This window comes from Dermacentor andersoni, chromosome 9 (assembly GCF_023375885.2).
Source record: "Dermacentor andersoni chromosome 9, qqDerAnde1_hic_scaffold, whole genome shotgun sequence".
Lineage (NCBI taxonomy): Eukaryota > Metazoa > Arthropoda > Arachnida > Ixodida > Ixodidae > Dermacentor > Dermacentor andersoni.
In genome coordinates, this window is record NC_092822.1 from 113,676,351 (window position 1) to 113,697,970 (window position 21,620).

The following is a 21,620-nucleotide window of genomic DNA, read 5'->3' on the forward strand; positions in this document are numbered from 1 at the left end:
GAAAAACGATACCGCGATTCCGCAGAGTGCACCTAATAACATATCTGAAATGGACAAAATTCATGTGTAACACACTCATTTGAAATACTCGCCTAATTTGTGGGTAGGACTTGTGGAAAACCTTTGTAAACTTTACAACAAGATAACCTGAGCGGCATATCTATATAGAAAAATTTTTCGCTTTCGAGGCTCTAATGTACGTAGTTTATATAATAGCGATACCTACTTTTGATGCACAAGTACAAATATGTAAACTGCGGGCTTCCATATTTTTATACTTTCTAATTTTTGGAACCCTCCTAAAAACTTGCGTGCCCTAAATAAAAAAAATTCGCATCCAACAGTAGCTAGAATTTCACTTTCTCTCTCAAGGGCAACAAATTCCATTCAGATTGGTCAAGGGGCTGTCCCATTAAATCATCTCTGCGTTTTACGTTTGTTCGAAAGGCAGCGTCGGGGTACCGCCCGAGGTAAAGCTTCCTCTTAACGCTAGCAACCAATTTCGGGCTCTGGTACTACGATCACCTACGCCAGAGACAAGACTAATTTGCTGCGTCGTCAGGGTTTTTATGCCTCACTAATGGCATTCAAGCCTGCTTCGCGATGCTGCCCTATAGAACTTTCTGGGCGCTGCTTTCGTTTCTTCAAGCCCTCATTTTATTTCCTGTTGGGTCCGCGCCGAAGCAATAGCTCTGATCTGGCCTTTTCACGGCGCACGTGAGGACGAAGCGGCTCTGTCGTGCAGCACCGCTCATTTTGTTTTCTTTCTTTAGACTTTCCGGCGTTACAGGTACGCATGAATATTCCATGCAACGGCAACCAATTTCCGTCCAATGCTGTTGCAGCAGCAGCAGCCTGACTTGTCGAGATACGACATTTAGACGTGCCAAAACCTATGTCAAAAGTTTATCCGGGGTAAGAATAACGTAGGAAAATCATTCATGGCGCAGAGAAAATAAATAATAAGCTCCACGTAGGGTTGCCCATTCTCGAGTGAACGAAGAATGGACAGAGGTGGGGATGGATAGTGAAGTTAGAGGAGAAAGAGTAAGGAGAAGAGGAAGAAGAAGAAGAAGGAGAAGAGGAGAAGGAGGAGGAGGAGGAGGCGTTGTGCGACGACCAACCTTGACAGTGTCCGGAGCCGTCACTCTCTATGTGCAATAAAATTGAAAAAGTTTGAGCGCTAACGTGTCACAATTCGAAACGAGTAAGGTACAGTATAGCTGACTGGCTAAGGCGGCTGCTAACCATGGTTCTACGATCGTTCAGCTACGATGGTTCTCAGCTGAGCAATGCATCGTCGTCCTTCCCACTTTCGCAATAAGTGTCCGCTGATTTCCTGAAAAGAACGTCGTCAGCGAAACTTGTGTCGCTTACATCAACCTTTGCCGTTCTCCAATATGTTGCACAAATCGCTACTAGACAGCTTCAGTCTGGAAAAATACGAAGCTGTAGACATGTTATGGCAAAAATTTAACGAAGGCAGTGCATTTTGTGAAAGTAACTTTATCCGAACTTAAACAAAACGTCTGAAACAAAGATTATTCATATAGAAGGTACAGCGCATGCGCAAAAACCTAGGTAATCCGGACGATAATCGCAAACTTGCCAGTGAGGCCGCAAAACCGCAGTGAGGCCGCAAGGCCGCAAAACGTCCTTGCGTAACCCATTTTTTTGCTACTGCGCCGACAACGTTCATGATGCAACATCCACAAACATTTTGCAGCTACCTATCCAGGCCTGAAAGTTCTGCTATTCAGTTAGAAAACGATGGTAAAATTACTGACGACGCACTATTAATAGCGAACGCCTTCAGTGCATATCTTCAGTCAATTTTCACGGCTCTATTGCTCCTAAAGAAAAGGAACTTGTCTTAGCCTTGGCAATAAAAATCGCCCCAGCACTGTTCAGTGAAACCGAAATTTTGAACTTGCTACTGCAAATGGATGCCACAATGTCTCCAGGACGGCAAATATTTCTAATACGTTTTTAAGGCGATAAGGCGACAACTGACGCTATTTATCTACAAGATATTAACCGCGTCTCTGCAAACGTTTACCCTACCAATAGACTAAGTAATCCCTATTCATAAAATAAAAGCAGTAACAAATTGAGCTTTAACATGTACAAGTCCATTTCACTAACCAGCTCCTGCTGTAAGTATATGGAACATATAGTTAACAAAGCAATTATTACCTACACCTGAGTAGGTCAATTATGACTTACTCCAAGCAACATGGGTTCAGCACAGGGGTTTCTATGCAAGTTCTTGAAATAGTACATGACCTTGCGGCTGCGATTAACTCTCAACTTTAACCTGATTCAACATTCATTGACTTTTCGAAGGCGTTCGGCGGGGCAGTGTATTGTAATTTAATTAACAAACTTAGTTCCATCAGAATTAGTATCGTAGACGAACTAGTATCATGGATAAGCTCATACTTTCTCAACCGCAGGCAATACGTTAAAGCGAGCGAAGCAAAACCTGAATGTCTTCAAATTTTTCAAGGGTTTCAAAGAGTTCTGTATGAGGTCCCATTTTATTTTTGATATATGTATATTATTTGCACCTACATATTGAGCCGGGAGTGACATTAAGATTTCTCGCAGATGAATGCGTCATATACACCGCAATACGAACACAGGCCGATCTAGTAAAATTAAATTTATCGTTCTCTAAGTATCGCCAAAATGTTCCAGAAATGAGACATATACATGAACTTAAGCAAGGCTGTCTGTATGTTGATAACACATAAAAAAAGCCATTACAATATCCCTACAACATAATGGGATTAGCTGTTGCCCGCACTGAATCGTTTAAATACTTATGGGGTAAGAGTAACAACGACACTTAAATGGGACACGCATGTTAAAGATGCATGCGAGAAAGCGTACAAAGAGTTAGGCTTCCCTCGTAGAAAGCTAGCAACAGCACCGCTCAATGTTAAGTTATCGAGCTACAAATCTCTCCTGCGTCCCATCCTCGAACATCGCCACATAGTCTGGAATACATGTGTAGCTTATCTGGCCAAACGTTCAGAGGCAATCATGGAGGAAGGAAAGCGTAAGAGAGGCCCCGGTCAGCAAGGACGTATTGGAGAAAATGTGGCAGAAGTCACGTGCTGTTTTTCGCAAAGGCCTACTGGGACTGGTACCATAAACTTCAACGTTGCCATAGCAACCACGCTCCTGAGGCTCTCGCGGCTGCTCCATAGGCTTCTGAAAAGTGAGGTATGTTTTTTCGAGGGTCACAATGTGGGCTTGTTGGTAATGCATCTTCAAGGGGTGTACGGTAGCGCGATTAAAAGACGGGACAAAAGAAGCTGTGTCTTCTTTTGTCCCATCTTTTAATCACGCTACCGTACACCCCTTGAAGGTTTTTTCGGCCCGTGCCTTTCTCGCAGAAGATTCTGTTCACGAGACAACCTGACTTTGGAGCGTGGCATGTAACCTTGAAAGTTCTGTTTTCGATCCGCCAGCGCCAGTTGTTGGTAAGCAAAAGACACTCAAGTAATCACAGCGTGGGTCTTCGTTGTCGTCTTCAACGTGCCACGGAAAAGCACAGGAGCACGTCTGCTTCACTAAATCTGTTACAGAAGTTTCGTAGGCTCTGTTCTGACGCGCGTGGTTAGCACACACTACCGGCGGCTCGTAGCAATGCGAGTTCAAAGCTCCCGCCTATCTGCTCTGGCGAGCTGATTGGAGACGCAACGGGAGATGGCACACCAACATGTCTGCATTTCCGGCTTCAAAAACGTGACTTCAAGGCCTCTCACATTTTATTTCTTTCCTCCATGGAGGCAAATGCGAAACAAGACCCTTCGCTTCGTTTATTCCAAGTGCTCCCGGAGTGACAACGTGACTGCACTGCGCAACCACACCTTCATACAAACCTTGGAAAGCCGTTGACGTATCGCTGCTATGAAATTTTTGTATTTCTTTTATCACGGCAACGTAGCTATCAACAAGAGCGACGACCTCAGGCCAATACTCGGGCAGAACCAAGCATGCCAACTGTATAAGGCCTTTCTTTCTCAAACTGCAACACTTTCGAATATTCCTTTTGTTTCATGTGCTATAGTACTCAGGAAAAAGATACCACGTGAGTGCAGTGGTCTATCATCTACGGAAGCATTCACCACTAAACTTGAAGCATTCTTTTGCTAAACGGAGCTGATAAAAAGTCGTCGCTCCCGAGCTCTGTTTTCAGTGATCTAGCCTTTTCTATAAATTTATTTCAGAAATTGATTTGCTCTTGATGCGGTCATGTATATGGTAAAGACATATATTTGTCCGTGAGTATATGTATGCTTTTCTTTTTTGTAGCTTTCTTCTTTAAAAAATAAAATGACGCTCACTCCTTTTTGAAAAGCTGTCAAGTTAACAATATTGACTACGTTAGTATATGGAAAGTCTTCCATTTTAAATGTTTTCTTATGTTTTGTTTGACGTTCTTTCCTTGTGTTGTACGTACCCACTCGAGTATGAGACTGCGTAAGGCTTACAGTACGAAATAAGTAAATGAAAACAAGATCCCACATTGTGTCCACTTAATTTGTGTCTACGTGACACACATGGCATGAACATTTATTGGCATGCGTTGGGTGGGCAAATTGTTCGAATTAGCATAGACACCCACGTTCAATGGGATCTGAAATCTTTTCTGGCGTGTGTTTAGACGATAAAAATACCCGCTCTACTGCATTCGTATTCTAGTCGATTTTAGTAGCGTATTCTAGTAGATAGGCATAAATACCCAGAAAGCGTGTGCGAAAACAGTGCCTCGGTAGCTCAATTGGTAAGATGCATCGCGCGCATAATGCGAAGACATGGGTTCGCACCCTGCTAGCGGCCACTTGTTTGGCTCATTCACCTTCATTTCCAGTTATATATTGCTTGAATTATTGAATTATGAACTGCAGGTAATTTCCCCTGTGCTGTCCTTGGTGTTATTGTTTGTTGATTTCTTATGGTAAGATTAATGAAAATTGAGCTTTTCGGTTTCCCTTCTTCTCTCGTAAATATGTTGTAAAGACGTTCATTAGTCACCAGCGCATGAGCCGACCGTTAGAACAGGGCACGGACTCTCAGCACGAGCGGCGTTCCCCGAGAAAAGCTCTGGCGAGGATGTGCTACTTCGCGTTCCCCTACTTCGCTACAATTACCCCCGGAAACGATAGGGGAGCCGTCCGGCGACCTAACAGCTCCTCACTATGATTGGGCCATGGTACGGCTTGAGGCACCCGACGTGGGTAATGTCTCGTCAGCGACGGCGCATGTCCGAAGGCGGTTGAGCCACACAAGCGCTCCAGGAAGGAAGGTGGACGCAGAAGTGGCGTCACCGCGAGTGCTCTTCTGGCGCTCTTGGTCATTAGAGGTACAGGCCCGAGCGAGATTGTGGCACTGTTCGACAAGCCTTGCAGTGGCATAAATTGGCGCACGTTCGCATGCATCCGGCCGGTATGGTAGAGTTGTGTCGGTGGTATGCGACGGGTGCCGACCGTGCAAAAAGAAAATGGTGAACGACGGTGGTGCTCTGAGTAGCGGTGTTGTACGCGTAGGTTTCGAATGGCAGAGTGGCGTCCCAATTTGTGTGCGCGGAGGCGACGTACGTGGAAAATTTCACAGGGTGAGGCGGGCTGGTTGGTGGGCGATATTGGAATGTATTATGTAACCGCGCAAACGACAACGGCCGATGAAGGAAAGGTGTGTTTCCTTCATCGTCCATTGTCGTTTGCGCGGTGACATAATGCATTCCAGTACATGGCAAGCCTGTCGCCGGGCGAGGAAACCGAGGGTCTCTCTCTCCTCTCTCTCTCACACACACACACGCACACATATATATATATATATATATATATATATATATATATATATATATATATATATATTTATATATATATATATATATCATCAGCCTGGTTACGCCCACTGCCGGGCAAAGGCCTCTCCCATACTTCTCCAACTACCCCGGTCATGTACTAATTGTGGCCATGTTGTCCCTGCAAACTTCCTAATCTCATTCGCCCGCCTAACTTTCTGCCGCCCCCTGCTACGCTTCCCTTCCCTTGGAGTCCAGTCCGGAACCCTTAATGACCATCGGTTATCTTCCCTCCTCATTACATGTCCTGCCCAAGCCCATTTCTTTTTCTTGATTTCAACTAAGATGGCATTAACTCGCGTTTGTTCCCTCAACCGATCTGCCCTTTTCTTATCCCTTAACTTTACACCTATCATTCTTCTTTCCACAGCTCATTTCGTCGTCCTCAATTTAAGTAGAACCCTTTTCGTAAACCTCCAGCTTTCTGGCTCGTACGTGAGTACTGGTAAGACACAGCTGGTATAGACTTTTCTCTTGAGGGATAATGACAACCTGCTGTTTATGATATGAGAATGCCTGCCAAACACACGCCAGCCCATTCTTATTCTTCTGGTTATTTCAGTCTCATGATCCGGATCCGCGGTCACTACCTGTCCTAAGTAGATATATTCCCTTACCCCTTCCAGTGCCTCGTTACCTATCGTAAACTGCTTTTCTCTTCCGAGACTGTTAAACGTTACTTTAGTTTTCTGCAGAATAATTTTTAGACCCACTCTTCTGCTTTGCCCCTCCAGGTCGGTGAACATGCATTGCAGTTGGTCCCCTGAACTACTGAGCAAGGTATTCTCCCTTAGCTCTTATCCCCAATTCTTCCCAACCCCGGTCTCTGAATACCTGCTGTAAACACACTGTGAATAGCATTGGAGAGATCGTACCTCCCTGCCTGACGCATTTCTTTATTGCGATTTTGTTGCTTTCTTTATGGAGGACTACGTGGAGACGCTAGATATCTTTCGATATTTTTACATACGGCTCATCTACACCCTGATTCCGTAATGCCTCCATGACTGCTGACGTTTCGACTGAATCAAACGCTTTCTCGTAATCAATGAAAGCTATATATAAGGGTTGGTTATATTGCGAACATTTCTCGATCACCTTATTGATAGTGTGAATATGGTCTATTGTTGAGTAGCCTTTACGGAATCCTGCCTGGTCCTTTGGTTGACGGAAGTCTAAGATGTTCCTGATTCTATTTGCCATTACCTTAGTAAATACTTTGTAGCCAACGGACAATAAGCTGATCGTTCTATAATTTGCCAAGTCTTTGGTGTCCCCTTTCTTATGGATTAAGATTATGTTAGCGTTCTTCCAAGATTCTGGTACGCTCGAAGTCATGAGGCATTACGTATACAGGGTGGCCAGTTTTTCTAGAACAATCTGCCCCCCATCCTTCAACAAATCTGCTGTTGCCTGATCCTCCCCAGCTGCCTTCCCCCTTTGCATAGCTCCCATGGCTTTCTTTACTTCTTCCGGCGTTACTTGTGGGATTTCAAATTCCTCTAGACTGTTTTCTCTTCCATTATCGTCGTGGGTGCTACTGGTACTGTATAAATCTCTGTAGAAGTCCTCAGCCACTTGAACGATCTCATCCATGTTAGTAATAACATTGCCGGCTTTGTCTCTTAACGCATGCATTAAGAGACAAAGCCGGCAATATCACTACTAATATGGATGAGATCGTTCAAGTGGCTGAGGAGTTCTATATATATATATATATATATATATATATATATATATATATATATATATATATATATATACACATATATATATATATATATATATATATATATATATATATATATATATATATATATATATATATATATATATATATATGTATATACGGTGAGGGAGAGACAATGCACCTTTTGGAAGTAAGCCGTGCTTACTCCACGTTTTCGGCTGGTGGACCAGCTACGTCAGACTATACTGCAGTCTGACGAAGGCTGGTCTACCAGCCGAGAAGTTTAAACACGTGTCACTCCCAACAGGTTCGTCGTCTCTTTCGCGCATATGTTACGTCGGGTCCTGCGTGCTGAACCTTGAAGAAACCCCCTATACAGGGTGTCCCACATAACTTGCGCCAAAAATTTAGAAATGAAAGGTGCATCGGAAGCGAATTGAAGCGCACGCATACTATTCGCAATAGCCTATAGTAACTCACACAATTATTTGTTTTCCCCGTAACTCGCTCATTATTTAAGTTTATTTACCGAACTTTTTGGTTGTTGGCTGAGGACCCTAAGTTTCATAGGCAGATTTGTAGAGCACCTTCATGAACCACCGATCGAGTTGTTTCCTTTACAATAAATCTCACGCATTCCTTTTTCCGTAGGGCCAATTTTTTATGGTAAAATTGCACAGATTATACGATCTTGCCTTACTGGCCTATTAGGAGGAAATTAACTTTCTTTCTTTCGTTTTTAATTTCTTCATTTCCTTGCTTTTTCATTATATCCTTACTTCCTCTCTTTTTTCTTCTCATTCTTTCTTTTTCTTCGTGTCTTTTTTGTAGACCGATGAAAAGCGCTCTTGATGGTGAATTGAAGTATAATATTCACAAGCTGTCAATGCCATACAAGGATCTCTCCTGAGCCACCGTGTACTTCAGTGCTTTCCTCTTGAACGCAAGCGACCGCCTGCTCTGCACTAAGACACGCACTCCACCTGGCGTTTCCTCGCGCAGTGCAAAGTGCTGCTGTTTGCGTACATTCCAATCACTCGACGAGGCTTTAAAGAGGCGGAGGCGTCTTCAAGAAGCCACGTATACTTCGGCAAGTTCACTGGGTGCCTCTGATAGACTTCAAGCGAGGCCGCTACGAATTGCGTGCAGGGACACGGGCGCGCAACAGCGGAATAACGCGTGGGGTGGTTCATTGGCGCCGTGTACAAACGGCACTCAACAGTGCATTCCAGAGAGAGAGAGAGAGAGAGAGCGTCGGCCAATTGTGCTTCGAACATTGCCTCCAAGTGGCGGGCCACAAGAAGGAAGCAAAACGAATGTACAAAAGCGCAATTGTGGAAGCAACACTACCGCCTTCCCACGCAGCGCCGGCTCATATAGGAGAGAGAACGAAAACGCCATCAGAAGGCAAAGGCAATCGGCGAGGAGCGTAGAAACAAAGGTCGTTCTGCTAGGGAAGCGTGAAAGAGAGAGGCAGAGGATACTCCCATAAGAGTAAGGAATAAATACGAAAGGGAATGGAGCATGCGCAAACAAGGACAAGCGGGAGTATAAAAGTAGGCAACTCAAGCTGCGAGAGATGAGGGAAAGCAAAGGAAAGTGTGAGGAAACAGGGAAACTCACTGCGGGAATGAACGGAGGCAGATATAGGCGAGGCAGGAAGGCCCTTGGTGCGATATGGCTGCTCGAGAGTTGCCCGCCACGGCTTCCCGTCGCTTCCGATCTGGGGCATGGAAACCCGGGAGAAAGCTTTGGTGGTTAAGGGAGAGTAGTGGTAGAATAAAAGAATGTTGGAACGGTACGCTCATGCGTTGGAATCTCGCGTATGCTGCTTTGTGCTGTCTGTCGTGTGCCTTTCGCATACGTGTAGTTGTGACTGCACTGCAAGAAACCACAAGAGAGCACTGTTTTGACCGTACAGTATGTGTCGCCCACACTACCCAAGTTCTATTGACCCTGAGGACGAACGGTGGACGGGGCGTTACGCTCGAACAAACACAGGAGCTTGACTTTGGGGTCTCTTTCCGATCGTCTTGTTTTATACCTAAGTGCTGGCGCGGAATATCACTAGACAGAAGCCTGTAGGAAAAACAAGCTGAAACAGCTGACACAGAAGAATACTAAGGCTTTCTGCTTCTTCTGTCCATCTCCTACCCTCTCTGAACTTTATTTCGTGACAACTGTTATTCAAGATTCGAACGTAGCCCTTTTATCATGTGCCTCGAGCAGTTAGTTTTTAAAATCAATGCTCCATGGACGAGAGTTGTCCAGGATGCATATTAGAATTCCTTTCTGTCTCGTTGCTCTTTTTTGAATAGGAATGTCCGCTGCCAAGAAAACAGCTTGTTCTCGTTTCTTTGTAATATGAGGAGTGCGAAAATACGCAAATGGCTGGTGCCTAAGAATGTGTTCCATACGCAAACAACACGTGGTCTTGGTGTGCTTATGGGAATAACCCGCAAGGGGACTCTACCGAGGTTGTTGAAAAGGCATTAGCGAGTCAGTAATCAACACTTATAAACAAAACACACAGTTACACCACGCAATTCCTAATTTCCGCATACCTGCCAGCACGGAGGAATAACTTTTGAGCGACGTAGGTTCTGAGTACCCGCCGTCACGGAGTTCACGTCAACCACCAAAGCCTTGATGACAACGTACTCATTCGTCATCTGCTCAATTCCCTATGTGCGCTCACATTCGTAGACGCCAAAGCTAAGGGCGAGATGCGTATTTGTGTCTACCGGTGATGTTTCCGTAAGCGCATGTGCAGCTGCTCTGAAAATTCCTCGCCACCAGCGTCTTTAACCTCAAGCAATTTTGTCTGAAGGATGACATTATCGTGATGGCTAGGGTGACGAGTCTGGAGAAGGGAGCCACGTTCCATTTCTAGATCTTATTGTTCAAATAAAGTACCTTTTGGCCGTCTGCTGTGAGTCATACTTAGTAAAAGTGTTCTTCGTAAGCATGCAAAGCTTATGCTGTAGTCAGTTTCGCCTCGCAACTTGGTGCCTACGCTGCTTCACCTAAATTACTGCGAACATTTCTCTCAGCAAAGCTTGTCCATTAAAATTACCAAGGTGTGGTAATATTGTGCGAGGCAGACTGTATGATTCGTTGTCTAGAAGCTCAAGTTCCTCAAAGCATTCCCGGCGAAATAGCAGTCCGCCAAGACTCTGAGTGAGGTGTTCGCTATCTATATATATTCTAGAGGTGTTTTAGAGGTGTTTTAGAACTAAGTAGATGAAAGAAACACAAGAGCACAAGGAGATCTCATCCACGCATTCCTTTACCCCCACAACTGCTAGCGCGTTCGACTAAATGCTACTTAAAACTGACGATAAATTGCCTGGGAAGTTCGAGTTCTTCAGTGTCTGAAAGTTTTTTTTCGCAGTTTCTTCTTCTGTCCTAGAATTATCGTTGCTTCGCTAGACGTGTTTGCCGCTTCACAACATTGGTAGGATGCACGAATGTTGCAGGCGCATCGCAAAACACTGGTGAGTGTCTCGCAAAATGTACGCAATGAAGTTTGCAGTAAACTCCAGACATAGCACGGCTGCCACTGGTGCATTTAGCAAGGTGGGAGAGTGGGCTGGTTGTCATTCCATTACGACGAGAACACCCGCACGCATCGCGGCGTCTTAGGCTAGCGCGTTTTTCCAAGACTTCATTTATCTTTACGCTTAGCTATTATGCACCGTCAGTTTTTGTTGTGATCACGTTTACGGGGGTATGTATGTGGGCTCCTTGGAATTAAGTTCAGTTAGAGGCCAGCACTTGTCTTCTCCCTTCCTGTTAGCCGCACTGTAGACAACGTAATCGTCGGGCTAGACCTGGAATTATTCATGATGCAGTGTACACAGCACAGGAGCCTGTTGCTGCATGCGTCCTTCTGTTCAGCGCCCGCCAGCTGTGCTGCCTCGCACTCGTTGCCGCTGAGTTGTTTTGCAGTGCGTCAGTTTCATTTCTGAATTTCGACGTATGCAAATCCGTATTGCGCATGCTAGCAGAAAGCCAGACTACTTACGCAGGCGATGCTCATGTTGTGCATGCCCCGCTACGACCGAACGTGCACGTGTAAATAATTCTGAACAAAAAGCAACAATCCGTCGCGGCGTGATAATGCGTTGTCTACAACGTAAAGTCTACCACCCGCTCAGACTTGCTGGTCACAACGCCAATACGAACCAACGGCGGTAACGCGAGTCCAGAGGCGATATCTTTTGCGCACACAATATGGGGAACCAGCGCTGGAGTTTTCACGACGCCTGCAGCGCCACCCTGGTGGTCAGAACGTGCACAATGCAGCCGCTCCCGCGTACGAAAGTTGCTGCTGGTAGCGGCGTTGCGTGCACTGAAAGTCGAAGGAAAATAAAAGGACGCCGACGGTACTGTTGCGTATACAAGTGTCACAACTACGTCGGAATGAGGGAGAATGTATCCTTCTGCGTCTTTCCATCTAAACCCAACGAACAAGAACGGAGGCGGCGTTGGATCCAAGCAGTCAGGCGAGCGGAGTAAGTTCCCGTCTTGTCGCCATGTCAAGCAGTGTCGGGCTGGTTTCTAAATCGAATTTCGCGTGTGTGCTTGGTTTATTCGATAGTGAAGACGGTCGGCCGTGGCAGCCATTACCAAACAGCAGAATCTGCAGTCGGCATTTCGTCGGAAACAAAATGAGCAATACCATGCACCATCCGGCATGTGTACCAACCATTTTTCCTTCGCAATACCACCGCCAAGCTCCTTCCAATGCTACCACACCAAGCGAACGATACGAAAAGTAAATAGTTTCCATTCATTGCCAAGAATTATGTGGCAGGGAAGCTGCCTTGTAAATACGAGTTGTGTGCGCATACTGCCGGCGCACGCGCGACTAAGCCGCCTATGTGTTTTTAAAAATGCGCATGCGGAGGAGGCTTCGGCGCTGAGATGCATCCGGTAAATTTATGTAATACGTGCTAAATGTAGCCAGAGTTGTTACGGATCAAGCAGCGGACCACTCAAACCTTTGCTTGCCCGAGTCAGCTGATGCGATAATGCTTTCTTCGCCATTGACTGCTGTGGCGAAGTAACATCAGAATTTCTTATGTCTAGCCAGAGAAGTATGGAATGTCTTCAGGCCAAATAATACTTCCGAAACCATAGCGCAGCAAGACCGGCGCCGTAGCTACTACATTTGCGAGGCAGGCTGCCACACAAGCATGGGAACGGCACACGGCGCAACCGTTAAATAAGCGCACGTGCTCGCCGCGACACGCTGTGAAAAATATATAAAGATTAAAAAGCTTCTTTCGTCATTTGTTCACTTGACGGCACTACCTTCTTTACGAAAACTGTCCACTTGAAGCGGCGCGAAATCGGAAGCATGCGAACCATACGTGCGAACTATGAAGCGGCGGCGGACGTATCGTCTGGTCGAGCGGCTGGAATATGCCGCGTTTCGTCGCCAGGGCGGCGTGCAACGCACTCTTCTCGACGCGCCGCCTATCCAGCACTGGTTCCCCATAACCGGCTCAAGTTGCTCATCATTACTAAAGCCTGCTGCGAATGGGAATGTATCGCTGATATTCAGTGCGCAGCACTAAAAATGCAAAGCACAAGAAGAAAACCCAGTTACGTCTATGGGCACGAATTTTGAGTTGATCTGTAGTAGAACTGAAAATCGGGCATGTTGGTCATTTTTCTTTGTTAAACTGCAGCTCGCACTGAGACGAAAGAGGCAGGAAGAGAGGGTTTTGTAATTTTTCCTTTGTATTTCGTGTTTCCTTCGCACTGCAGTTTAACGATTAATTGCATTGAGTTCTGGAACAAATAATTCTGTGGCTAGCTATCTTTCTTTTTTAAGAAAAAAGGGCAAGAATCGCAATATCCGGGCGTTGGGCTACACCGAACAAGGCTGCCATTGTGCCTTACATACACAGCACTTGTCATACTCTCGAAAGGATGTCGAAAACGACCATTGTCAACATTGTCTTTTCTGCTCCTGAACGATTGAAGTTGCTCGGCTAAGTGAAATATGATATGAAAGAGATGACCGCCTGTCTTACACAGCACCGCAAACAATTTGAGGATGGCATTCAAAATGTTATTTTGTTGTTCATTGAATGTCCTTGTCATGGAACAAAGAAACTAGAAAAAAAGTAAGTATTTTCGTCAGACAGGTAGACGCACTAAAACTCTAATAAAGCATCATTATATTTCCGAAATTACTTATGGGTCATTGAGACATGCATGGCCGAGAGCCCGGCTGCGTCTGGGTCATTGAAGAATAAAGTGAAAGAAAGAAAGGAATTTTGAATTTTGAATCGGGCCCAAAGTAGGACGAGAGCAATTATGGAGACGTTGGAAATCACAAAAAAGAAAGACGAGTCCATTAACATGGCTTCAGTGTCCCTGTAGGAAATAGAACGGCGGTTTCCAGATTTATCGCTATTGCCCACTGCATTGTATCTTGTGAGAACACTCGGGACACGAGTGGACGGTTTATTCGATGTGACCGTCTGATTGTAGGATGTAGGATATTATCACTTCCATTCGTCCAATCTCTCTCTCTCTCTCTCTCTGTCTCTCAATATATATATATATATATATATATATATATATATATATATATATATATATATATGCATTGGCGCTGGCTAATGCTCCCAAGGATAGTTCTAGCAGTAAAACAGAAATATAGCGAAGAAAGTTGATGGGAAAACGACACCGTGGTAGCTCAGCTGGTTAGAGCACCGCACGCGTATTGCAAAAACGTGGTTTCGTATTCCACCTGCGGCCAGCTCTTTCTTCATCCACTTCCATTACCATTAATTCATAATTTCTTTAATTCAGTAATTAAGTACAAGTAATTTCTCCTATGCTGTCATTGGTGTATTTGCTTGTTGGCTTCATATGATGTGATTAGGCCTAATATTTAATGAATTTCTCAAATATTATAATTAGATGAAAAAGTGTCAGTGAGAAAATTCTAGAGTGAGATGAAACACTCCCACACAGCTTTCTGTTGCCAAATACGTGCTACACAAAAGTATTTTTTCCGAGCGTGAAAGAAGCCCCAAATGCACGCAAGATTGCCGCGCGACTGGTCCCTCGAGGCCCTTTGCGTGTATGCCAACTAAAGCATATTTAAAATTAGCTGTGGCTGAGATGTATATGTATTTTGCTTATATTATTAATAATTCTTATATACATAAAACCCAGCGAGTGAAGTATTTAGGTGTTACACTCACAAGCAATTTAAGTTGGGAACCCCATATAGAAAACGTTTGCAGCAACGCGCTAAAAAAGCTCGCATTGTTGAAACGGAAATTGCGCCGTACTTCATCGACCGTTAAGTTAACAGCATACAAAGCTCTTGTCAGACCAAAATTAGAATATGCGGATTTGATCTGGAGCCCTCATCAAAAATATTTAATCAAGAAAATAGAAAGAGTGCCAAATTTAGCTTTGCGGTTTATATACTCCACATACTCGCGTTTTTCTAGCGTGTCCGTTCTTCGCGACAGGGCGAAATTGAAGAAACTAGCTCATCGCAGAATTGTATCTCGCATCAAATTTTCATATCAGCTGTACCATGGTCACTACAAAATAGCGCGTGAATGTTATTTACCTGAGCCCCCCATGCGCTCTGCTCGTACAAACCACAACAAAACAATTAAGCAACCATTTAGTAACCTTAACATCCATCAATATTGTCTTTTTCCCCATGCGATTTCACTATGGGATAAATTACCCGAAGAAGTAGTTAACGCTAATACAACAGAATCGTTCGTTCAGCTTTCAAATAACCTTTTCTTTGACCTCTAAATTGCCGCAATGAAAGCAGTTTCTTTTGCGTTACGCTTTTTCATTGTTATTTTGTTTACGTATTGCGCTGTTGTATGTTCATGTTTATTTCTGTTACGTATAGTCTTACAATGATGTATGTACATGTTTTGTTGTGTTCTCAATTGCTAATTGGCAGTTGTAATTTACGTTGTTGTATGTACCCACTCCTGCTTGGGCCCGAATAGGGCCTGCAGTATTTGTAAATAATAAAAAAAGTATTTGATAATATGTGGTACGTGGGAGTGCGAAGCATAAACATATGAAGACAGTGCGCCGTGCAGTGGCGAAGTGGACAGCGACTTTTGCAAATACCCGCGAGAGAGCCATCATCATCATCGACACCGATTCGGGAGCGTCGGCAGTGGAGCCCTAAAAAGCGTGGCGCGAGAGAGTGTGACCCGTGGCCCCTTGGCGTGAGCAGTGCGCGAGGTTCGGCGTTCAACGGAAAAGAGCTTCCTCGCTGGGCGTCCGGCTCATAGGAACTATGCCGCCCGCGTCACTACGCCACACCCCAGTCAACGCTGTCGGCCGCTGAGAGGCTACTTCGCCGCGCTCTTCCGCTCGGCAACTGGTCCAGGAGGGCTGGCGGTCCTGAACCGGTGTCATCGAGAGTTCGGGTGAGTGGCCACAGGGGTACCCCACCAGCTGTGGACGTGACCCAGTGACTGCGGCAGTGGGCTCCCGAGCGCAAACCCCGCCGGAGGGAAACCGCGCACGCGGAGGCTCCAGTATATCGACTGTTGCGCAGGGCCACCTGAGCCCCGCGACGCGGTCCGACCCTGCTGTCCGACCCGGCTGTCCGACCCTGCTGTCCGACCCGGCTGTCCGACCCGGCTGTCCGATCCGGCTGTCCGACCCGGCTGTCCGACCCGGCTGTCCGACCCGGCTGTCCGACCCGGCTGTCCAATCCGGCTGTCCAATCCGGCTGTCCGACCCGGCCGTTAGACACGGCTGTCCGACCCTGCTGGCCGACACTGCTTGGACAGCCGACCCGGCTGTCCAATCCGGCTGTCCGACCCGGCCGTTAGACACTGCTGTCCGACCCCGCTGGCCGACATCGGTTCCACGAGGTCTCCGACATGGCGACACGCGCTTCTTCCTGAACTGTAGGCAGATTACAATTGACCGATACATCTATATAGGTGCATGTCGCCTATGAGGTATGTTGGGGAACTGTCGCGTGTGTGTGCCGTTTTCTATGTGTTATGTGCGTCAATACAAGTCTGATGTGTGTTTGTGCTTCTGCGTGCCGCTTCTTCCTCTTTCTGGAGGGATCCTGCACCCAATAACATCACAATGTACAACATAGTAAAGTATAGGGAAGTGGAGGAAAAAATAACTTGCCGCTGGTGGGCGCCGAACCCGCAACCACCGCATTACGCATGGGTCGCCCTCAGCCTTTCTGAGGCACTTCATGCTCGCTCACATAACTTCTGTACCACAGTCTGTTACTCCGTCTGGTCAGCCTTTCTGAGGCGAATTACTACTGTCTATGTAACTTTCTTTGCTAGAGTTTGTAACTTGCCCTAAGTGATCAACAGTGCCTTCGCGGCATCAGAACAAACGAGGACTATACAGGAACTACTTCAGGTGCAAGATGCACCCGACGGACTTGCCAATGAGCTCTGAGAGTAACACCCCTGAAGACCTGCGCGACGTTCTGCATGGCTGCTGTCGCTATACGCGCTAGAGAGACACTCTTTGAAGGTGGCGCTACACCTGCAACGGTATTCGAGCATAGAATTGCGGCACATTCTCACCGCATGGCAAAGCCCTATGTGAGCGTTCCGCACCACGAAAGTGATGTTGTTTTCGTTGTAGGCCACGAGGCTTAACGACACTTTTTAAACATTTCTAAAGTGCATACATGTGTGTGTGTGCAACTGCATGCTTTGTTAAGTGCTCATCGCTCTATATATCATAATCAGCACTTGGAGTAGCATGTCAGGCAAACTGTCAGGTTAACATCTCCAGCATATCATTAAAGCTTTGAGCAGAGAATAGGATCTTTGTACTGTTGTTAAGGCAGAACAAAGAAGGAATAAGTGGAACTAAAGTAGTAGTTTCAATAGAAAGAGAATGCGGGTATGGAAGGAGATTGTGATGCACAGTGTCAAATATTGCTTCTGGTCAATTTTTGGTTCCGTACTAGCCTAATGATGAGCAAGAAATGTCGAACAGGGTCTTTGGGCCGAACCGCAGCGCAGGGACGAAATTCAAAAAAAGACAATATCCTGCCTTTGCTCTCAAGAGTCACAAAGGTCGAGATTTCTTTTTTTCCTTTTGAAAACAAAGTGACGAAGAGTGCGTTCTACTGGTGGCATGGGCCTGAAAAGATTTGCATGCAAATCGAAGGAGGAAAGCCTGCAGGAAGCGGAAGCGACTCCTAGGTTCCGGCGCAAGACAGGAAATTCTCACGTCTGACGCCGGAAGCACAGGTCGTATGTGACTTTGAACTTTTGGTCGAGAATTACCGGGTAGAAAGGCGCCCACAACGGGTGCATGGGAGAATTGCCCCAAGGGGAAAAGTTCGCCGGCGCGCTGGCATGTACGTACGTGCGCTGATTCCTGTCTGGAAGAAGCTCCGAATTGTACGTGACATTTCAGGAAAAAAATCGAGCAATGCGAAAATCAAATGTACATGAAAGACGAAACTTTCGTGCCTCTCGCATTCAAATGTGTATATTTCCAAGAGGTCTTCTTTTATTTACCGGAAAGCATATTTTTTTTTTTTGCTTTTAGCAAGCTCGTTGCGATAGGTAGGTTACTGTATCGTCTTGTTGCGTGCCTCATCCGTGAAAAAAAATAAAAAAAATAAACGAAACTCAGATAGTTGCATTGGACCAGTATACCTCCGATACAAAAGCTCCCGAAGTTCGCTACGCCCCGAATAAACCCTAATCTGTCGTCTCTTTGCAGAGGTGAGAAGACGAGAATTTGAAGGCATCATTTTACTTATTAGGCGGGTGGTCATGTGGCGTTTTTAACATAGAAAAATCCAGTCGAAGTGACACCCACACTAATGCCTCCTTTACTAGATGCCTGCCGCGCCGCTAGTCTGCCCATTGGAGCGGAGGTTCCCGTAGTTCAGGGTAGTCGCGGAGAGATGGCGCTCGCTCCCGACCCACTTCCTGTTGCGGAGGAAGTGACGATTACTAGGCTGGCGCGCGCTCGACCAATGGCTTGACGAGAGACCGCGGGTCCAGCCTCCAGGATCGCAAGAGACGTCGCTAAAATCTCGGAGGCAGGGCTACGTGATTCAGGTTTGCAGCGGCCGCCGCAGCTAGCGCTCGCAGCCGACCCGGATGGAGAGGAGGAAAAAGGAGAGGGACAGGAACCAGCTTCTCGGTTCATGCGGAAGCCATCCAGTAAAGGAGGCATTGCCCACACACACCACACACCAAAAGAGAAAAACGTTCAACATAAGAGACTGGTACAGTGTAGATGGTATGCAAAGGCGAAGCGATTATCCCAGTTGGCGCATTCAGTCAGAGGCTTAAATTTTCATAGTTATGTTGCACAGAGAACGACAGATCAATCTTTGCTGAACGCTCCTATTGAAGAAAAACTCACTTTAATGTGCAGTATATGCTTGCACAAACATTAGGAAAAATGCCAAGGAAAAGATGACACTGCTTTCTCTTCTGCGTGTTTTCTTTCCTGCGGGCTGCAACTATCCGTGTGCCTTTTTTTTATTCACTGATCAATTATAGAAAGAGGGGCCATAAACATCATCACGGGGTGTGAATGACATTTGTTGCGATCGTTATCACCAGTCCCCAAACGCCACAAGCAAGCACATTCATGTACGTAAGGAACAAATGAGAACGATGAAGTACGTTAAATGTGCTTACAATACTAACATACAAAAACCGCGAAATGACCTGTGACGCGTAAAACAATTAGAAGCGTTCTTTAATTTATTTTCACCTTAAAGGCTAGAAGGCATTACATTAAAGGAAACCTTCACATGTTTCCGGTATTTTAGCAGGAAAGCTTTGTACAATCATCATACACAGCACCTTTTAACGAAGATTATCTTAACGTTTAGTCAGTATTATGGCGCCTGTGAGATGGTTTCATACAGCAATGCCCATTTACCCATTCAAATCGTCAGAAGAGTCGAGAGTACGCATGTAAATATGAGAGGCGTTCATCAAGTTCGTATTATCGCTGCCATAGATTTATAAAAGGCGTACACGATAGGCATCAAAATGAGTGTGAGTCTGTCTAGTGTTACCGCAATATAAAACTTGCGTTCTATATAGTACCGCGCAACACCGCTAGGCCGCCAAATAAAAAAATGGCAGCACCCATCGGGAAAGTTGAAACACGGGCCGTGTTCTTCTCGCTGTACTTGAAGCGACAAGATGTCAAGAAGATTCACGCCGAGCTGGTGGCGGTGTGCGGTGACAATGCCGCCAGCTTATGACACTGTTGCCAAATGGCGCAAACGATTCCAGTGCGGTCAAACAAGCCTGGACGACGAAGAACGGAGTGGCCGCCCATCGATCGATGGTGAACCACAGATTGCTGCGCAAGTGCAGACTATCGTGCTGCCTGACTGGCGGATAACTGTGGAAGAATTAGTAGAAAACGTTAACGTGACTGCTCACTCTGTGCACGACATACTTCCTGACAACCTGCATATGACAAAAGTTGCCTCGCGCTGGGTGCCACGCTTGCTGATGCCAATACAAAAAGACTTGCGGAAGGAAACAGCAGCAAAAAAAAAAAAGAATGTTGAACCTCTCCGAGAGCGACTCCGGCGACTTTTTTGACCGCCTGATTACAATACATGAGTGTACGGTGCCCAACTATGACCCAGAAACTAAAATTAAAAGCAAACAATGGAAGCACGTTAGTGTATATGCAATATACGCTTTTGACATGCTAATTCTCTTTTCATGATTCGGAGCTCAACTATTTCTGCTAGATGAATGCGTTTCACAAAGCCTACAGGAAGATGACTACCAGGCAGAAACTCTTGCTTGCTCAGCAGGCTTTCGAAAATTGCCTCAGTATTTTGTGTATTAAGCTTCAGTCCTACCGTTCAGCCCTGCGTGTTAATGTATTTAATCCTTTGTCGTAAGCAATCTCGAACATTGCTGGACAGGTCAGTGCCATCATGTGAACTGCAGGTTGCTCAAGTATGCCACGCCATGTCTCACGCATAATTATTCTCAATATAGCGTTTTGAATAGGACATTCAAGATAGTGTCCCATTGTGTATGCTCTTCTCACTCGCCAGTCTTGAATTTAGCTTGCAGAAAGTTCGGCACCTGTGCAATCCATTGACATTTCTTAACGTATCCACTTACATTTCTCCTACTACATTACAACAAAACGTCCGCGTGATTGGTGGAATTTTTACAGAATCGAACGCATTTTCTTAGCCTGCGAAGGCCACATAGAAGGGTCTCTTATTTCGCGGAATTCTCAATTACCTTGCTGACGAGGCGAATTAGCTCCACAAGGACAACGCTCACTCGACGGGAAGATGAAGGCAAGCGCTACTTAAAATTGTTTATTACCGGGAAGGGTTTTCTCTATAGAGAATATTGCCAGGCTTGTGCACAATAAGCAAACAGCATTATCGCAGGAAGAATACGCGTACACCAAAGACAAGAAACACAAGAAGCCATATTCTAGGGTAGCGCGATTGCCCGACCACTTATACAACAGCCTATGTGCTTTCTGATGAAACAGGCTTCCACAGCAAGTTTTAAAGTACTGTTACCGCTCCTGCTTAGCGACATGCAAAAAGGCAGCCCACTTAAATGTTAAGCTAAACTTCATATGGTGTGAGCATTGTTTGCGGAGAACTGATTCTAAGCAAATCGTAGCTACTGCTCTTTTGACCACCTTTAAGCGCACGCAATCCTAGGGAACTCGTTTGTTCAATGCGCAGGGCTGATATGCCCAGCAGGCGTTCCTTTCACCAAAATAACTTTTTAAAAAATCTAAGGACTGCAGGTTCGTGGCGTTAGGTACCTCATGTAAAAACAATAAGGCAGTGACCTTGATTGTTAACAGCTTCAAAAATGATTTCAAGGGACACAAGGTTATTGTCTGCCTAAAAGCAATAAAAAATTAAGAAAGGCCTGGCAAAGTGCTCGCGTAACATGGTGCGTAAAAACTTTTTAACAGCCTTTCTTGCAAATAGAACTCTGAGTAACATTGATGGAGGCAGAACTTGCAGCATATATCGGACGATAC

At 45.6% G+C, this 21,620-nt stretch overlaps 1 protein-coding gene across 2 annotated transcripts in view; it reads right to left on the reverse strand.

Moving 5' to 3' along the window:
• Positions 1–21,620, reverse strand: part of LOC126529608 (putative protein kinase C delta type homolog) — a 647,502-nt gene that overhangs the window by 492,329 nt on the left and 133,553 nt on the right. The window lies entirely within an intron of this gene.